We start from the raw sequence: 15603 nt of genomic DNA, 5'->3' as shown, positions 1-15603 counted from the left end.
ACCCTGCCTCCAAAATGAGCAGCAAGAAGTTTAGGTATGCAGTCATTGATGGACTCTTAGATGGAGTTGCAACAACTAAAAAGAAACCTGGACGCCGCTCCTTGTCCCCTCTTCCGGCAAGACTGACCGATCGCCACTTTGGCCGTGAGCCAAGGAGGGGTACCAAGGCCCCTGACTGTGTTGTATGTAGCGACAGGAACATCAAGAGGGTTCAAACACAGCATGGATGTCAGGAATGTGATGTGGCATTGTGTTGGCCTCAGTGCTTCAGGATCTACCACACACAAGTTGACTTCAAGAGGGCAGGAAGGGAAATGAGACAAAAACTAAGAAACGCGCCTCAGTAGAACATTGGATATACCACTCAAAACTCAAAGCCATGTACATATGTTATATATTTTGGTGTTTTTGGACTCTGTTTACAAGTTAGTAGTTAGATCTTTGGAGGACAATTGGATTACAATCAGTTTTCTTGGAATATTTTAACTTTACTAGACGTTTACGATATGTTTTCAAGGAATTCGCACAAAACCAGACAAGACAAGAAAAAAAAAGTAAGGTCATTTAGTACATTTTTTAACAAGTTTATTCTTCAAGATTACATCATAACAAACAACTTTTATATACATTATAATGAGTTTTGAGCAATTTTTTGTATCTAAATTTTCAGTCATACAAACCCTATGTAAATTCCAGGATTTTCACTGGGAAATTCGGTGCTGGGGATGACATAAATTTGGGAAATTCGGCGGTGAAAGGGTTAAAGTGTTAATTTTATTTCTGAGATAGTTGCTTTAGGGGTAGATCTCATTGTTCCTTGGAAGCTTCAGCTCAATTTCACTGTCAAAATCACTGTAGTAACTTCTTGGATCTGCTCTCTGACCCTGACCTAGATTTGTGTAAACTCAAGTGGTTTTGGCAGTCTGCCCATTTTTATGTTATTGTTGGCTTCCTGGAAGTTGGCTCTGTGCCAATTAGGTCAGCTACAATGTAGATGTTGTATAGTCCAGTCATTTTAAGAAACACAACTGTCAACTAGTTTTAAAACAAAACTGTTCTGTCTTTAAAAGTATTTCATTTATTGTCAACTTTTGAAAAGTAACTGAGTCGACTATACTGTAATAAATTGTTCTTGTTGTTGATAAATAACTCCTGCTCATACAGCTTAGGTTTAAGTGGGAGGCCTTTGCACTTAACTTGGTGCCATGTTTTATATAATTGTAAACTATGTGGACCCAGGGTTCTTTCGGTTTTCTTTTGGTATTGTTATGTATGTATATGCTAATCAGGTCATGACATGGGGTCAGTGACCTCCTCCCCCTGCTTTTGGGCTAAGAGGGCTAGCTGAGCCCCTTGTAGTTAGAAAGAGTTTAGTTAGTGCTGGAGTAGAGAGAGTATCAATAGAGTGTAAAAGAGAAACAAGCGTTATCATTCATTGATCGAGTCTCAACAGGATCCCCTCCCCACACGACATGGTGGAGAACACCGGCCTTTAGACTCTATATGAACTCTATATTAGGAGTTCCATCCTTTGCAAGGACATCATGTTCTCTCTCGGAGATCAGAAGAACTAAAGCAGTTCTCAAATTTCTCAGGACACTCCTCAATTTCTCAAGTTCACGCCACCTATTCGCACATGCAACACTGATGTAGATGTGCAGGGAGCTACAAAACAGCCTATACAGAACAGCGCTATCTTGCTCCTCTTCATCATGAAAGGAACGAGTGACACTTCAGAGGAGTAATGAAGGATACATCTGGAGAGAGTGTAACGAGTGATGTATAAGACCACCTATCAGAGGAAACGTAAAGGATACTGTTTGTATCATTGAGAATCATAGCAGAAGTCAAGCCACGCCATGACACAGGATATTGTTTGTATCATTGAGCATCATAGCGGTATCCAAGCCACGCCATGAAACAATCTTCCTTTCCACAAATGTGTGGCCTGTCATCAGAAGGAACGTCCAGTGCCATCCAACAAATGCAGCGAAGATAAAAGTTTTCAAAGACGTCCAGTAACTAGTACATGCACTCCTAGATGAATAGTCGAATAACAGGGAACCAGCAGCAGACTTTACATCTTTAATGACTTTAATTAACTTTTATGAACATTTCAAAGGACTGAAAAATTTTCGAACTAACATGTCAAAGAACTCATTTTCCCTCTTCACTGACTTTTATAATCAATTTGGATGACTTTTCTTGTGCAATGAACTATCATGACACATCGATACCTGCATTTCAAGCTTAATTCTTAAAAGGAAGAAAGAATCTCGTCTGGCAGTAATGGTAAGTGACACACTTTGCTACCGACTTTCATTTTAAATGTACTGAGAGGTGTATTTTCAAGTTTCAAGTTATTTTCAGACAAATCGGTATAATTACATCAGTTAGGCCTACACTTTTAATTTTTTCATCATGGCTGCACTTCGTACAGCGGATTTTTTACCGTCAGGTTTTTCGGGTGAGACTCTGAAACGGGAGGATGCTTTAGCCCATTGGTTGAGTTTTACCGACTATCTACGTATACATGATCTCCACCGTCCTGCAGATGCTGCTGCAGTCGCCAATGTTGTGCGTCGTTTTCAACTCACCTTATGTAAGGCTGCCCGTTTATGGATAGACGGAAAAACATTTGTAGCGGTAGACCAATTGAAAACTGCCTTTATAGCACGGTTTAGTGCACAAAATTCACACTTTGCGAACGTAAAGGTATTTGATTATCTGACGTACACCCCAGGTGAGTCAGCTCAGGTGTACCACAACAGGGTAAAGATTGCGGCTACTGATGGGGCTATCAAAAACAAGTTTATAGCAACCTTACCGTCAACATGTCAGGCTAATGTGATCATGTCTGCTCCGGAGGACGCTACGTCCGAACAGATTGCGCTGTTAGCACAGCGTTGCCTTGATGTCACAGGTGACCCCACCCGTGAGGTGACATTTGCGGCCACTGAGGCAAAGCCAGGCATCGAGAAAGATCTCGATTTTATCAAGGAGGAACTGCATAACCTCCGTATATCTCAGGATAACCCGCCCGACGACGACAACAGTCGCCATAGGCCCAGTAGGTCACCCGGTAGGCGTAGTCAACCCTATAATCAACGCCATTATGGCAATAGGCGTTCTTCTTCGCGTAGTGATTCATACACTAGGCCTAGAAACAATCATAGGGACAGGTACGACAGGAGCACCTCACGCTCCCGCCACAGTAGTGACAGGAATAGGAGCGATTCGCGCTCACGACAGTCTGGCAGAAAGGTGATTTTCTGCGATTACTGCAGGTACCCAGGTCACAAATGGCGGAACTGTAGGAAACGGGATGTTGACATGCGACAGCCACAAGCTGTAGGCCCACCTCAACATCATTATGCCAACGCTGGTGCACAGAATTTTTAGATCGGAGTCCTGCTGCTAATGCCCATGCAGTCTCGGCTCCGTGTCAAGATGATTATGTAACAGATAAATGTCAGAAGGAATCAGAATTTTTAGGCGAAGAGCCTGTTACCTTATATCTCAATAGCAAAAATTTTGTAAAGGGTAGTTTACCGACAGGTAAAGGTGTAATATTATTGTTCGATAGTGGTGCCACTCAAAGTTTAGTGTCAGGGTCTTGTGTGCGTAATTCAAAGTATCTGTCGAACCAAAAGGTGATCCCTATTGCACCATTGAAGTTTAGGATGGGAAATGGTGACTTCTTGTATGCAACCAAGGCATTGAATTTTCAAATGTCAATCCAGGGACATAAATTCAAAATCTATGCAGTAATAGCTGATAACTTGACTGGTCCTGATATTTTGCTTGGAACCTCCACGTTGAGTGAACTGAAAGGGAGTTTGGATTTTGAAAGTAACACTTTCACGGTGAGGCCCAAGAAGGCTTGGTTTGCGCCAGTGGAGAGTGTTGTTTTGAGACCAGGACAGACCAAATATATTTCAATCAAGGGTAGTGTGCCTGGTATTTTCAGAAATACCGAACTTGTGATTGAATCTGGAAGACAGTTAGATAGGGTTTGTCCACACAGCATGCTTGTGAAGTTGAAGAAAGGCAGGACATATATCAGAGCAATTAATACTTCTACAAGTACCGTCAAGTTGCACAAGGGTCGTCCAATTGCATCGGTTCATCTAGGTCATTTAGCGCAAGCTAGTCATGCATTACCAACATGTTTTCTCTCACATGCTCAAAGCTCCAATATCTCTTGTAAAAAGGATTTAACAGAGATTCAGCGGCAAAATCTCGCAAAGTTTTCACATCTCCAGGAATCAGATTCAGTTTCGAAACTGACGGCAGCAGAAATCATACATGAGCAAGTGAATTTGGATGAGAGCATTCTCACGCTTGATGAGAAGAAAGAAGTGTATGACATGCTGCATCGGCATAACCAGGCGTTCAGTTTGTATGGTGAAGTCGGATCTTGTCCGAATTTCGAGGTTGATTTTCAGTTGCATGATGACAGTCCATTTTTCATCAGGCCTCATAAGCTTGCTGAAGAAAACAAACAGGTTGTCGACCATGAACTTACGAAGCTTGTAAAGTTGGGTATTCTTGCAAAAGGTCATAGCTCATATAGTTCGCCAGTGATGTTAATTGCAAAGAAAGGGACTTCAGAGAAAAGGTGTGTGGTTGACTTTAGGTTTCTAAATTCCAAGATTAGGAAGATCAATGGTAATTTTCCACTCGTGTCTGAGACCCTTGCTAAAATTGGACATTCTGGAGCAAAGGTGCTCAGTGTAGTAGATCTCAAAAGTGCTTTTCATAGTTTATCTTTGTCTAAACATTCACAGCAGTATACTGGTATAACTTCGTATCCAGGTGGTGATAGCTATTATTTCCGTAAACTACCCATGGGCTTAACCCTAAGCCCGGGGATTTGGCAGCAACGCATTAATGAGATCTTGAAAGAGATTCCAAACTCGCGAGATTTCTGCGAATGCATCCATGACGACATCATTTTGTTCAGCAAAAGCAAGAAGGAACATTCAGAACATCTTGCTAGTTTGTTCCAGGCACTCGAGAAACATGGTCTGAAGATTTCTCCACGTAAGTGCTTGTTGTTTCGAAATAGGGTGAATTACATGGGTCATGTTATTCTGATAGACTCTGATGGTCTGGTGAGTATTACCCCTATGGCAGACAAATGCTTGGCCATTCGGAATGTCGCAGTTCCAAAATCGCCAAAAGAGGTGCGAAGGTTCATAGGTGCGGTCAACTATTTAGCTATGTTCTTGCCCAGGCTACAGGAGATTCTGAGACCATTACATCAGTTGACAAAGAAAAAGGTAGTCTTTCAGTGGGAAGAATCTCACCAACAGGCTTTTGACGCCATCAAATCATTACTGTGTCAACCACCGGTCTTGGTAGCACCACAGAAACACGGTGAACTTCGGCTTTACTCTGATACCAGTAGAGTGGCTACTGGATGCCATTTGATGCAGGTGATTGACGTGAAAGAGCGTTTGCTAGCATATCATTCAAAGCGATTGCCGAATGCAGCGCAATTCTATTCTGTCAGTGAGTTGGAACTTTTTGGTCTCTTTTTGAACGTATCAGCATTCAAGCATATTCTGAAATCTCAGGTTTTCCAGGCATTTGTGGACCACTCCAGTTTGGTACAGATATTGCAATCCAAACATGAACCATGCACAACTAGGTTACAAAAACTAATTGAGAGGCTTTCTGAATATAGCTTCAAAATTGGTTATTGTAAGGGATCCGACTTACAACTTAGCGACTTTTTGTCTAGAGCGCCTAGAGACGATGACGAAGACTTTGACAGGATAATGCCCATTGCTTTTCCTGTGACCAGCAATCAAGACAATGAATCGTTTGCGTTCCCAGCAGTCAGAACTGAGCCGATAATTACACGTTCTTATGCAAGGCGGATGGGAATACAGGTGCCGCCAGCTAATACCTTAACAAGTTCCATTGTGCAAACAAGGTCCAAATCAAGCTCAGATGAAAGGACAACAACGCCCGCCCCAGATCAAAGGAATAATCCGGTGACAGTCCTATCCCAAGGCCAACAAACAGGACAAAGAATAAGGACCGATGAGCCTCCTGAGAATTCGAGTAATTGTCCAGTAACAGGAAATGGCCCGGCCAGGTCAACAGTAATTCTGCCTAACCCTCCTTTACAACAACAGTTGGCCAGGATTCCGACAATTCCCAATTGTCCTGAACCAAGATTAGTTGATAGGGTAACGGAGCCGCCTGCTCATACTGTAGTCAATAATCTAAGAAAGCCAAACACAGGAACAATCGAGGTCGAACATGAACACAGTCCGTCAACGAGTTTTGAACACTGTCCACCCACAAAGGAGTTACTCACTGTGCCAAAGCCGCTAATCACAAGGATTGATGATGTCATAGCTGGCCACATTCCTCATCAAAGACAGTTGGACAAAATCATGTCAATTATCAAACGGAAGATAATCAGGGATTACCAGTTACCATTTGAGATCCAAGAATTGAGATTGGCACAACAAGCATCTCCTCACTTCAAGCCAATATATGATTATCTGGCCCACAACATAGTACCAGGTGACAAGAAAGCTGTAAGATCAGTAACGCTTCGATCACAAGAATACATCTTGTGTAATGGTGTCCTGTTTCGGTTGTTTCTGCACAACAATGATGAAGATTTCACTTTTCAGTTAGCAATTCCAGAAGCTTACATTGACCAACTGATCAGTCTTTATCATGATAACATCACATCCATGCACCAGGGGTACATTAGAACATATCTCACAATGAGAAGGAAATTCCATTTTCCTGCAATGTTCAGTCGCATTTGCTCGTATATTCAGTCTTGTTCACGTTGTCAGCAGCACAAAGGCAAACCAGATTCTGTAAGACCTTTTCATCGAAGGGTTCCTGACAGATATTGTCCATTCGAGACAATAAGCATGGACTTCAAATCCATGCCACCGTCCTTATCAGGATTTCGACACCTCATGGTCGTTTGCTGTGCAATTATGCGTTACACCATTTGTATCCCGTTGAAGACAATCGATGCAGAAACGGTATGTGAAGCTCTGATTCAGAAGGTCTTCACAATCTTCGGTATACCTACCATGCTGGTCACTGATGCCGCAGCATCTCTGACAGGTAAACTGTTGACATTGTTATGTAAAACGCTAGGCATAAGTCAGAAGACCATCTCTGTTGAGAATCATGGCAGTCTACACACAGAGCGCCAAATCAAGTCCATTGCTGACCTACTCAAGGTCAACCTCGCACAATTAGGAAATTGGGTAAGGTATGGAAGCGTTGCGCAATATGCTTACAACACGTTCTCTTCTGCACATCTTGGAGGTTACTCTCCTCATTATTTGGTGTTTCTCCGTGAACCTACTGATGTATCTGGTCTGGAATTCAAGCTAGACTTGGGATTGTCCAGGACTTATAGAGAATATGTGGAACACCTCCAGGCAAAGTTCAAACATGTGTCCAAGACAATGCTAGACATACAGAGGTCTCACCAGGAAACACAAAATGAGAAGATTTCACAAAGGCTTAAGAAGTGCCCACTGTATGCCGTAGGGCAGTTGGTGTACTTGAATAAGCCTAGTAGCACGCATCTCACGGCGCCCTCGCGAAAGTTCAAAGCGATATGGTGTGGTCCATTTGCCATTTACAAATGTCTGGGTCGCACTCATTACTTGTTGTCCACGCTAGATGGAAAGTTGTTGCAGGATGTGTTCAACTTCAACAGGTTGAAACCAGCTTTCATTCGCGCCACCTCAGGGAAAGAGAATATTACCAATCTTCAGAAGCTCAAGGACGTTTTGAAGAAATCGGACGAGGTTACCAAAGCTACTAGTGTACCTGGTAATGGCACTCCACGCTTTATGGATGAAAATGGTAAAGCATTGGACAACATCGGAAATCATGTAATGCACACATGTAAGACAGAACCGGTTGATCTAGCAAAACATATGCAATTTGCAGAAGTCAACAATGGCTTTGCCGCCCCTTGCGAGTTGAGCAGTGCACAACAAGGAAAACTGCTGGCAGCACTTGAGAATGCGCCTTCAGAATCTGAAGTGAGCATTTCAAGGGCTCGATTCAAAGCAGGCAATTTGCAGGTTTTGGTGTCAATACCGCTCAACAACGGTGATTACAGGTACTGGTGGTCTCCTCAATGGTATCCCGATAGTTTACCAATTGTTGAAAATGTCTTAAGCAATCAGCTTCTAATGTGCACAGGGACGCCACGTAAATTGATTCAGCGTTTGGCCATGTAGATGGCAGATATAGTGAAAGATGACGAGTCATCATACGCCTGGATGGATGTCTGACAGGACTTCAATCTCCTTTTGTACATAATATTAGCAGTATTGCTCAATTTGTTTTGTTTTTTTTTTTTGATAAATGAGATATTACTGTTTGGCAATTTAATTTGCATGTAATGATGGCCAGGTAAAAGCCACAAGACTGGCTAATGGCAGTCAGGTTTCCTTAATCAATCATACACCTAGAGCATATAGATGGTACACGTATAAACTATCTATATTTTAGGCCTTAATTAGTGTAAACATATGCATTAGTTGTTTCATTAAAAGATTTTCGCACATCTTCTTCTAGATAAGTGGCGTTAAAAGCAACATTAAATAGGCATGCAGGCTTTATAGGCTAGGTAGTATGATACTGCAAGTTAAAACCATGTTTCAAATACCATAGATGACAGTGAATGGTCCTTTAAGTTTCGTTGTGTAGTATACTCTTTTTCTGTTCAGAGTAGGTCTATGAGGATTAGCATAGAGTTCAAACAAACTTCATTCATTTGTTGATGGGCTTTCTAGGGTATTTGACACTTGCAGATGGTCAACAATAAGGATAATTAGGATAATCACAGGAGGCCAATCTTGGCGGATTATTGTAGTAGCAGGAGTATTGGTTAGATTAGTTTTGATTGAATTGTAATGATAATAGGATTTAGGTTGTTCTAGTTTTGACAAGTATTTTGATTCTCTAAAATAACAAAAGGGGAGATATTGGATTTTTTGTTTGATTGTATTTTCGTAGGAAAATCGATACAGTGTAGTTTAGTAGCAATTATTTTTATCGTTTTTGGTTTTACACCCTCCCATTGCATTTGAATGAAACTCGTTGGCGGACTGTGTTCACTTACAGGTATTACTAGCAGATGGTACGTCAACGATGTGTTTACTCGCCTTAAGATGGCAGTAAAGAAAGTTTTATTTTGTAATCATGATATGATAATGATACCTTATCAACTGACCTTAAGATGGCAGTAAATGTAACGTGTGTTTATAATCTATCATAGTACGTGCCTTAAGATGACACGGTTTTATATCGACTGAGAAAGATTTGCATCATACTGATTAATCAACTTGATACAAAATTTTGTAAACCAAAATTTCTTAAAATAACAAAAGGGGATGTTATGTATGTATATGCTAATCAGGTCATGACATGGGGTCAGTGACCTCCTCCCCCTGCTTTTGGGCTAAGAGGGCTAGCTGAGCCCCTTGTAGTTAGAAAGAGTTTAGTTAGTGCTGGAGTAGAGAGAGTATCAATACAGTGTAAAAGAGAAACAAGCGTTATCATTCATTGATCGAGTCTCAACAGGATCCCCTCCCCACACGACAGTATCATGCTGGTCTTTCTTTTGGTTACTTGAGGGCAAGTAACGGTCAAAAACTGGGGGAATTGTCGGGGATGAGATTAATATCGTATGTTAACTGGGTCAACGTCGCCCCTTCGTCATTTAGTTTCTCAATCTTAGTATAGAGGCGCTGCCTCTTTTCTTTTTTACAAATATGTGAAACCGGCGAGCACTGTGATTGGCTGATTGATTCACATTTCCACAAGTTCCTTTCCCGTCCCAATAAAAGGGCGCAACGGGGTCCTCGCAGGGGAGTCCGAGCCGAGTAACTTGACTGTAGTGAAATGAGCTTCTGACAGTGCGGCGCACGTGTGCGAAGTGGGCGGAAGCTGCCCGGATTCTTGTATTATGTACTTTTGTGTAGAAGACATCCCTGTGACGTTCATCTTACGATCATGTTTCATGACATCTAGGATTTTGTAACATTTCAAGTGATAAAGCCGAAGGCAGTGTGCAAACGTGAAACGGAGTAGTTCGTCGATTCTGTGTACAATGTACATACAGGTGATGTATGTCAGACTTGTTTTACTAGTATCTCATCACGATCACGGATGGAGTGTCTGTCTTTAGCAGCGTGCTGTTGTGACATGGAGTGGATAGCAACCATCTCCCTATCATCCCTGTACGTCTGATATTGGAGGACGATCATACTACTAGCTCCTGCAGCACTTGGAGGTGACGACCTGTTCACCGTCGGATCCCGGTAGCACATCTACCGAAGAAGCTTGACGCAAGTTGAGACGTCGCCGCCCCTCTCCCGCGACAGTTCTGTTCTACCGTAAATATACTCTATACTAGGCCTACTGACTGACACTACTATACTAGTATTGATAGTGTGGGGCTCATCAAATTTGCTGACAAGCAAATTTCTCAATTCTAGCTATTTCTAGAGTTGTGTGGGATTTGTGTTGGGCTGAAAACCCATAAAACCGCAGTCCGATTGCATTATTACTTTACTTGTGATTATTCTACTTCAGATGGAATTTATAAAATACCACCCCCCAACAAGGGAGAATCTTCCCAAGTTAAATGCGTTCTTCAAAGATACAATCAGCTGTTGGCGAAAATTTGTGGATGAAACTGCACCGACAATTGGTGATCTATGCCTTGAATATCCAAGGTTCAAAGATATGCCTGAACAGGTAATTGTATTTACATGTATATTCGACACTACAGTAGGTCTTGTGATTATTTGCTGCAGTAGAATGGACATGAAACTCGTTATTCGTACAATCTTGCCTGCTCTAGCCTATATTTCATTTCATGTAAGTCCAGTGAACATGGTGAACAACAAATATTTAAATTGCATTTGTAGCATTATTGACAAAGGGCGAGAGTAATGTTCACTTCATTGCATTTTTTATTTTCAGATTAACGCAGACTTCAGAATGCTGTATCCTCAACAACACAGCAAGTTTTTAAGTGGATGGCATCAGGTGTATGTTCCCGCTATTGAAATGGTGGCAACCAATAATTCAGAGAAGTTCAAAGATGGAAATAGTAAGTCAGTTGGTTATTATTTGAAAGTTTGCCATTACAGGTACACACAGTGTCAGTCTAAAGTAGACTACAGAGGCCAGTAGTCATTATGTTCAATCTTGCAGTGGCCGCTTCATTCCAGTCAACAAGTGCTTTTTTCTTTCTGCCTGCATCACCTTGCTAATAAAAATCAAGTTAGGAACACTATGCGCCATCAAATATCTTACCAGATCAAGCTATTTTGTTCCCTTTTTCTTAAAATGAAAATTAACGTGAGCAAAATCAAGGTCCCCACAGATTCGTAATAAACGGGTTCTACCTTGTCCATATATTCATTCAACCATTACTTTTTTTGCAGGAGACTTGGGTGCACTTCTGTATGTTCTACAGTCTCTTCCCTGTAGCAATTTTGTCACAAATTCGAAGCAAGGAAATAAGAAGTCAACGGCAACGTCTCGGCAGGCTGCCCCATCATATTTGCTAGAGTGCATTCCTGTAAGTTATATTTTCAAGCCAACCTCTTTGATCAGTCAGCAAAAGTCTGTCGAGGGGTATTCTGTATTGTCAAAGTGGCACCTTGTGTATTTCTCTTTAACAAGAGGCCCAAGGGCCTGGCACTCAGCTGATAGAAGTTGCAGTCCGGAATAATCAGAATATCAGTAAATGACATTTTAGCCAGGTCAGGAGCATTGTGAGTTGTGAAAGTTACGATTGAAATAGCTGATATTTACAATCATCATGTCCATAGTGTTGTTTTTCTTTGAGGCAACGGAATGAAAACAACAACCAGTAGGCCTATATAAGGAGATAGGATTTATTTTTTAATGAAATGGCCAGGGCCATAGTGCTCACCTCATGTGGAGGAAAGATGGATAAAGAGCATGGTATTGTGTCATGTAGTGTTAGGTTTGATGTAGGTCCAAGCAATTACAATTTCCCCAAAATGGCCAATTTACAGTACATTCGACCTCTGTGACCTTGAAAAATAGATCAAATCAAAGAAGACCCGGGTGACACATTGAATGGTTGTTAGAATTAGATGTACCTATGATATAAAATTGGTGCCAATCGGGCAAGTCATTACTAGGAATAATGGCATTTTGAAGAATTTCGGATTTGGCCCCCTCCCTGGAGGCCAAACAGCAAATCAGATCGCACCAAACTTCGGTACCTGAGATCACCTGACCAAGGGGTACATGTGTACTTAATTTGTGATCAATAGTCATAGCAGTTAAGAAACGTGCCATCGTTACATCCTAACGGCCAATTTACACCATTTGACCTCTGTGACCTTGAAAAGGAGGTCAAATCAAAAACCCGGAGGATATATGATGCACCTTTGCTAGAAGTACCTACCATATTTTTTTCAAAATTTCCCGACTACTATTAAGGGAGATATTGCATATTTTCACTTTTAACGTTTGGCCCCCTGGTGGCCAAACCATGAAACGAATCGGACCGAAACTTAGTCTCCAAGGTGTCATTACATAAGGGTACATGTGTAGCAAGTTTCAACTCAATAGCTCTAACAGTTACGAAACGTGCCCTGCTAACGGACGACGGACGACGACGACGACGACGACGACGACGACGACGACGACGACGGACGACGGACGCCACGGTATGGGATAAGCTCACCTCCGCTAAGAGGTGAGCTAAAAATGGATAATGTAGATTTAGCAGAAGCACATTTTATTGCAGGTATTGTTCATTTCGGAGGGGTCTGATAGGTTTGTAATGTTATTTCAGTGGGGCACCCTCAAAATTGAGAGAAAAAGGGGTCCAAAAAGGGTTCCAACTCAAAAAAGGGTAAAAAAGAGTCCTTTTGAGGGTGAATTCATAAACAAGTTACAGTATTTGAAAGGCAAAGACCTAAATGTTAAAAGAAAACAACTTGGATCTACTGTTATGTGCTTTTAGAAACAACAAGAGGCCCAAGGGCCTGGCGCTCAGCTGAAATATATGAACATGGAAAGTACCCGATAGATCTCTTTCAACCTCAGTTTTGTCAATATATCAGGCAAACATACCAAAGTAAAAAGACTTTTAAATGGTGACAAATATGCCACTTATTAGTCAAATCTAAGTGCCTGAGCCAGGCTGACCTTGAAAAGTAGGTCAAATAGAAAGCCCATGTGATATCATGTAAAGGAGACTTATTGTACACCAACCATAAAATTCATGTCACTCTGGATACAGCAAAGGCTTTAAAATAGAAAAAAAAAACCAAGATGGCCGCCCACCAAATTATTCAAAAAAGTAAAGAAAATGTATTTACAAGTGAAAAAAGTAAAAATTAAAAAAAAAAAAAAATTGACCCGAAGTGGGATTGGAACCCACAACCTTCAGAGTCATACAAGAGCGGGAAATTCAAATCAAGCTTAAACTAGGTCAACACAGATTTTGGCTCAGTAACGCCAACTGGTAGTATCAATCAAAACTACTCTTAGTAGTTTCAAGACCTACATGCATGCGGTCCTTTTCAACTTTATTTCAAGCTTCTATCTGCTTGAATAAAGCGCAAAAAAATTGTTTTGTGATTTAGGCTTTTTGCCCCCTGGTGGCCAAACTGTTAATCCTGCCGGACCCACACTTGGTCTATTCAGGAGTCCTGAAGAGTCTAAATGGCTTATAGGGAAAATCTATCGCCTATCCGCCATAGTTTTGAAACGTGCCTGTTTAACGGACAGACAGACAGACAGACAGACAGACAGACAGACGGACATTCATTCTACCATTTACTCATATGAATAGCTCAGCTTGTCAGCTGAGCTAAAAATCATTTGAAGTTTTGGTAATGGTTTAACCATGTTAACCATTGCATCTTCTGATGCAACTTTGTACAGGAGATGGGGCACCGATGTACAGCCAAATTTTTTAATCGATAGATCTAGACCCCATAAATGTATTACAAATAGATAAAAAAGTTTTGAGAAATAGAGTCCTGAAAGGGCCATTTTTTACCATTTTTTGAGTAGGAACCCTTTTTGGACCCCTTTTTCTCCTTGTCCCACTGAAATGACAAGACAAACCCATCAGATCCCTTCCAAATGAACAATGTCTGCAATAAAATTTGTGGGATACCCTCCAAGTTTCAAAATAATAGGCCTTTTTCAGCTTGGAGCATTTTGAACGCCCCCTATTGGCCAACTTTGAGGGTGTCCCAGTAAAATAACAAACATTATACAATACCCTCCCTGTAGTATCTAAACCTTGAAACAATGAAACCACCTTGAAACCATGATACTAATCAAGGAGGATACCGCGGTGACGTCACGGCTTTTCCAAGATGGCACTGCATATTGTATTTGTAAACAAACTCGATCCACGGCCAAGAGAAAATCAAGTCATCAAAAAAGTTAGATTTTTCGCATCAAATCAGAGTTATTAGTACATTTCTGCTATGAAATAAGTCTTCAGACAATAAGCTATCATTTGAATAATGAAAAGTGCTGTTTTGATGGGGAAAAATAGGGTTTTTTAAACCAAATAGCCGGGCACCGATCTTCCAAAATTAGCGATGGTTTCAAAACAGTCTCCCAGATATGGGGCAATCTCTTCATTATCATAATGGGATTTGGAGGCATGTTTACAGATTTTACAAGTTCGAGACCTGTAGAACCTAAAACTCGCATAGATCCCCGTAGATCCCCTCTATTTGTCAAGTTAGCGCCCCTGTAAGATCATGCATTTTCGGACACCAGAACGAAATCTTCCTGCGGATATCGCGGTTTCGGTGATGATTGAAGGAGAAATTGACTGTTCTTAGAGTTGTACGAGACAGAAATGAGTTCATACTTCATGAATAATAATAATAATAATAATAATACGAGTCTTATATAGCGCAGTATCCAACCATTAACTGGCCGCTCAAAGCGCTTGATAGGCCTCTTTAAAAAGCAAATGTTTCAGTTGCTCTACCACCGACTGACATGACATTGGTCTTTGGGATAGACAGAAGAACGGCCGATGAAGAGCGCAGAGTTCGAGAAACGGTATGAACGGAGAGAAGTTCTGAAAGGTATTGGGGAGCAAGTTGGTGAAGACACTTGTAAGTAAGAAGGAGAACCTTGTACTTGATGCGCTGTTGCACAGGAAGCCAATGTAGAGACCTGAGTACTGGGGAAATGGAAGATCGTTTCTTGGTCTTGGTAATTAGGCGAGCGGCAGAATTTTCTACCTTCTCAGGGTTCTCCACTCGGTCTGAAACAGACCGGGCGCTAGCCCATCATTAAAACTTAAGGAATACTGTGTATTCTGTCTGGCGCAGCCCGACGTGCGCGCCGTGGGCGCGCCACCGAACGTGAAGAAAATTTTTTTACTTGAAACCGCTTAGATGCGATTTCCTGGCACCTGAGTGCTTCATATGCCGTTTTAAATGCGCTTCAAGAACGCCATTTATTACACGAACATTTGTGACGACACCGCAAAACCCGGGCGCAAAACAAACCAGTAACGTACCGGCCGCGTGGCCGGCGAAATTCCGC

The sequence above is a fragment of the Lineus longissimus genome, chromosome 12 (genome assembly GCF_910592395.1).
Source record: "Lineus longissimus chromosome 12, tnLinLong1.2, whole genome shotgun sequence".
Lineage (NCBI taxonomy): Eukaryota > Metazoa > Nemertea > Pilidiophora > Heteronemertea > Lineidae > Lineus > Lineus longissimus.
Note: the sequence above shows the minus strand (reverse complement) of the source record.